Raw genomic sequence first — 5,802 nt, 5'->3', positions numbered from 1 at the left:
AACATAGTGTTGTGCACGCCTGTATTTTGTGGCGCTACATACAAATTTAACAACAAAACCCAAATATTAAATTATTACAAGATGCTCTCTTTTCCCCCCATTCCCTTACCTCACAAAACTCTGCTTGAAGAAACGGCCACTCATCAACACACAGAGTCTTGTCATCCCCCTCCGGTTGAGCAAACTGCAAAGACATAGTAAGAATTATATGTACATTACAATTGAGAAATGGAAACCCAAAATTACACTTTCTTAAAGGGAACTTAGAGAAAATATCAAAAGAATAGAGAACCGCACTCTATTCACTGAATGTGTTTAATCATTACATGTTGTATGCAAATTACCTTGCTCGAATGCACAAAGACGCTGCCCTCCAGAGTGGCTGGCACAGCAGCTTCTGGAACAGGTCGAGGAGGAGGTACGCCCTCCAGAGTAGCTGGTACAGCAGATTCTGGAACAGGTCGAGGGGGAGGTACCAGCTTCGAAGGTTTGGCAATCCTTGCTGGAGTTTGAAGTGCCTGGAAAATAATTTTAAATCATTGGCAAAACAATACCTACACAGAGAATGTTGGACTATCTCTTGTGTTAAAGGCGAAATCAGAAAATAGTTGTTCCTGTGTTTCAACCAAAAAACAAGTACATATTTCACTGAGAAATTACCAACCTCAAGGCGGGCCTTCTTTCCTTTGGAGACCACAGCCGTGGTTCCATGTGCCACCTTCCGTTTCTATCATAATGGAAGAGAACGGAAATGATAACAGTTAATGAAATATAACACATTTGTTATCAATGCAACTATCTGTACCATACAATGTAAAGCTTGTCATATAGGATTACAGGCGCTATTAATATGTATGCACTCACAAACAGTTAATATTAAAATCACACCAATTACCTTTGAGCGATTCCCCATGGGGATGTCAAGGTTGGATGGAACAATGCGATCCATTGCAGCCAACTTGTCAGTGCTAAACCGGATAGGGTTTAGCACGACAAAGCACTCCCTCAGGACCAGAGGAGGCACACAAACCTAGAAAAAAAAAAACAGAATTGAGCCATTGACCATTTGCCTTGTCTTATAGGAATAGCATTTAAATGGAACAACAAATGTACGCATCATGACGGTTTAATTTCCTTTCAGCTATCATACCAATGTACAAACCTCATGAGGAAGGATCCGCACGGAAGACTGATCCCAGTCCTCAGGCGCATCCCAGGACTCAGGTTGGCTGCGCTATAAACACATAGGGAGAATTAGTATTCAATAAATGTGGCCTAACTACAACTAAAGCTCTTCAAAATTGTATAACTTTTACCTTTCCGCGACGTCCGACGACAGTTTCCTTGAAGGGGTCAAGGGGACGTGGACGTGAAACTTCTCCCTTCACAACCACGGTGGTAGCAAAGGGTCTCACAGGTGACTTGGGAGGAGACACAGGCGGAGGTGTAACAGGCAGAGGTGACTGTAGCTGCCCAAAGGAGAAGTGCCACAGAAGCTTTGCGAGAAGCGGCATCCCCAGATCGTCACTCAGGTGGATCTATTATAATGAGAAGCACGGGTTATTATTGAAATAAACTGCTTTTGCCGCATAAAAATGACATTACATGAATTTCTCACGTGCCAAGTTTTAACACGACTTACCCCATCACGACTCCACAAGGCACGCGAGTCCAGCGGAAAGCGGTCAGCTGTGACGCAGTACTTTACACCTGCAGAAGAAAACAAATATTAAACCATACACTATATTCATATTTTACACGTGGTACCAAGAGGTGGTGTTGATACACTAAAAGCTTTCCTACAAAGATATTCTATACTGACATTATCTCTTAATCATTTTTACATACCGTTCTTTACTGCAACGCGACGAAACTCCTCTCGAAGGAATTGTTGCGGTGCCAATTCACTCGCCAGCCGGGGAGGGAAATCGAGCACAAACACCTGATCCGCACAAAAGTTTTGGATTACACACTACAATTCTGTTAAATAGTCTGCCTTGAAAATACACTTTATTTTGTAACACAAAAACTACCTTAGGCCATCGACTGCGGGCAGCTCTCAGAAGTCCATCGAAGGCAACTCCAGCCGCTTCGATGCCGGGCGTCGCCGTGAGGTTGTTGCTTGGAGCCAGCAAGCAAACGATGTCGGGGGTTCTGGGGATGTCTGCGTTCAGCAACTCAGTGCGGAGCTCAGCGGCAGACGCCCCAGGCGTAGACAGGAACCCAAACGAAAGGCAACCGTCTGGCATCCTCACGTAACGGTCAACCAACGCACGCAGATGCGAGTCGCCCACAAACAGCACAAACTATAAATAAGGACAAATAAAAAGTTGTCATTCCACTCCAAACATATTCCACAGCTAAATTATACATTATTTTCTGAAAGGTCTTTGACAAGTTTACCTGCTTATCTGGAGACTCAGGAGGGAGATCCAATCGATGGAACTTCCCAGTGAGGGCAGAGACAGGCCAAGGCTTGACACGGTGACGTGCTCCAGTGCCAAGCACTAATAAAGAGACAAATTCAACGCAAAACTAAAATGAATAACTTATCTCGAGCTGTTGATCTAAAAGTCAAACATCACACATTCATGCAATAGAATTCTGAGGAATATAAATGAGTTGAAAACATGCATCATTGTATCTTTACGACTACATACCAGGCACGAAGCCTCTGGCCGGAGTCGTTGCCATGGGAAGAATCCTCTTCCACTTCATCTTGGCTAGAGACGAAGCGCGCGAGGCACGAGGCATCTAATGATTTCACAATAAGAAGAATAGAATGTTTCAAAATAGGTACAAGATTTCCCTTTACAAATATACATCAAGAAAGGCTGCATGTTGAAAACCCCACCCTGTACAGAGATGTATTTATGTAATTATAACCATGTGTCTTCATATGAAATGAACATTAAACAGAACAGATGCAATAAATACACAGATGCACAAGGTGTTCATGTGAAATCAATATATGGGCTGAAGCACAGCATTTAAAACACATTGCATATGATGGGCAGAGTTAGAGTTTAGACTGTTGGGCGGATGTGTGCGTGTAAAAAGGAAATGTAACACGACATTTCAGCATTTAAAAACACATTGCATTGTGTGGCAGATACAATCCAAATTTTCCTAATCACAGCCAACTTATAAAGCTTTCATCTAAGGACAAATTTAAAGACAAATATTTGCATAGAATGACATAGGCAGTACAGAAACCATTTTCCCCAAAAAATCTATTAATAGACAACTAGAATGCTAATTCAGTCAAAACCCAACCAGTAAGTAATATAACCAGCACCTCACCTTGAGTTGAACGGCGGACGATCTCCTGTTTCTCCTTTCAACACATGACAACAACAGACCTACCTTGCTTAGACAATCTGAAAATCAGTATACAGACACACACACGACACAGCCCCCCACACACACACGACACAGCCCCAGACAGACACACACGACACAGCCCCCCACACACACACGACACAGCCCCAGACAGACACACACGACACAGCCCCCCACACACACCTAGACACACACACACACCTAGACACACAGACACAGACAGACAGACAGACACAGACACACACCTAGACACACAGACAGACAGACACACACACACCTAGACAGACACAGACAGACAGACAGACACACACACCTAGACAGACACAGACAGACAGACACACACACCTAGATAGACAGACAGACACACACCTAGACAGACAGACAGACAGACAGACAGACAGACAGACAGACACACACACACACCTAGACAGACACAGACAGACAGACAGACACACACACCTAGACAGACAGACACACACACACACACCTAGACAGACAGACACACACCTAGACAGACACAGACAGACAGACACACACCTAGACAGACACAGACAGACAGACAGACACACAGACCTAGACAGACACACAGACCTAGACAGACAGACAGACAGACACACACACACCTAGACAGACAGACACACACACACACCGAGACTGACAGACAGACACACACACACACACCTAGACAGACAGACAGACACACCTAGACAGACAGACACACACACCTAGACAGACAGACACACACACACCTAGACAGACAGACACACACACCTAGACAGACACACAGACACACACACCTAGACAGACACACAGACACACACACCTAGACAGACAGACAGACACACACACCTAGACAGACAGACACACACACACCTAGACAGACAGACAGACACACACACACCTAGACAGACAGACACACACACACACACCTAGACAGACAGACAGACAGACACACCTAGACAGACACACACACACCTAGACAGACAGACACACACACACACACACCTAGACAGACACACGCACACACACCTAGACAGACAGACACACACCTAGACAGACAGACACACACACACACACCTAGACAGACACACGCACACACACCTAGACAGACAGACACACACACCTAGACAGACAGACACACACACACACCTAGACAGACAGACGACAGACAGACAGACAGACAGACACACACACCTAGACAGACAGACACACACACACATACACACACACACCCTAACCATTTATCAGAGAGACACACACACACACACCTAGACAGACACAGACAGACAGACACACACACCTAGACAGACAGACACACACCTAGACAGACACACACACCTAGACAGACACACACACCTAGACAGACACACACACCTAGACAGACACACACACCTAGACAGACACACACACCTAGACAGACACACACACCTAGACAGACACACACACACACACACACACACCTAACCATTTTTCAAAAAAATCTATTGATGGACAACTAAAATGCAAATACAGTCAAAACCCAGCATTAGCAATATAACCAGCACCTCACCTTGAGTTGAACGGCGGACGATCTTTCAACACATGACCAACAGCACAGCATTTAAAACACATTGCATATGGTGGAGTTTAGACTGTTGGGCGGATGTGTGCGTGTAAAAAGTGAATGTAACACGACATTTCAGCATTTAAAAACACATTGCACAGATACAATCCAAATTTAAAGCCAAATATTTGCATAGACGTGATCCCCTGTAGTATCGCGACATGCTAATTTAGCCGCTACCAAAACAACTACAACGAGGCAGAACTGAGAAACCAAACCGTTTGTAAATCCGTCAAGATTTCAGCGAGATAAGAGTGTTAGCGTTCCAGAAAGCTACCAAAACAACTACAACGAGGCAGAACTAAGAAACCAAACCGTTTGTAAATCCGTCGTCAAGATTTCAGCGAGATAAGAGTATTAGCGTTCCAGAAAGCTTTTCTGTGGTAAGATGGCTGGCGGCCTAGACGCCGCCGTAGTCCACAAAGCGCCCCACAAACTATTACAGGGGGCTTTAATATTTTCTCGTAAATCCTTTGCTTGCAATTACTGCATCAAAAGCAAACCTAATACTTTAAACATAATTATCCATTTCATAAGGATATATATCTATGGTCGTGGGTCCCATGCGCGACTTACAAGATGCATACAAAATGGCGGACAAGCATAATTATCCATTTCATCAGGACTTACCTTGACAACGAACTTCTTTGGTTGAACCGCAAAGTTGAAAGACAGAACGTACTCAAATGAATCCGCTCACAATATTAATCCGTGGAAGGGAGAGGAAAAGGGTCTATCTGAACAAAGATGTCTCAAGAAGAGAAATCAGATCAGAGTGAGCCGTGCGCCGTTGCTGACGCGCTAGTCATTCCCTGAGTGTAACTCGCGAAGCACCATGGGAGTACACCACGCCCACA

The 5,802-nt window shown here is 44.6% G+C and overlaps 2 long non-coding RNA genes across 2 annotated transcripts; one reads left to right on the top strand and one right to left on the bottom strand.

Moving 5' to 3' along the window:
- Positions 1-387: 387 nt before the first annotated feature.
- On the top strand, positions 388-1,414 carry LOC115538925 (uncharacterized). Its single transcript, XR_003975614.1, has 3 exons — positions 388-487; positions 1,142-1,224; positions 1,340-1,414. It is a non-coding gene; the product is annotated as an uncharacterized LOC115538925 (long non-coding RNA).
- Positions 926-1,403, bottom strand: LOC115538926 (uncharacterized). Its single transcript, XR_003975615.1, has 3 exons — positions 1,317-1,403; positions 1,163-1,234; positions 926-1,030 (listed from the first exon to the last, which is right to left on the bottom strand). It is a non-coding gene; the product is annotated as an uncharacterized LOC115538926 (long non-coding RNA).
- Positions 1,415-5,802: the final 4,388 nt, after the last annotated feature.

The sequence above is a fragment of the Gadus morhua genome, unplaced genomic scaffold, assembly GCF_902167405.1.
Source record: "Gadus morhua unplaced genomic scaffold, gadMor3.0, whole genome shotgun sequence".
In the NCBI taxonomy this organism is placed as follows: Eukaryota; Metazoa; Chordata; class Actinopteri; order Gadiformes; family Gadidae; genus Gadus; species Gadus morhua.
This window is presented reverse-complemented; position numbering and strand designations above follow the sequence as displayed.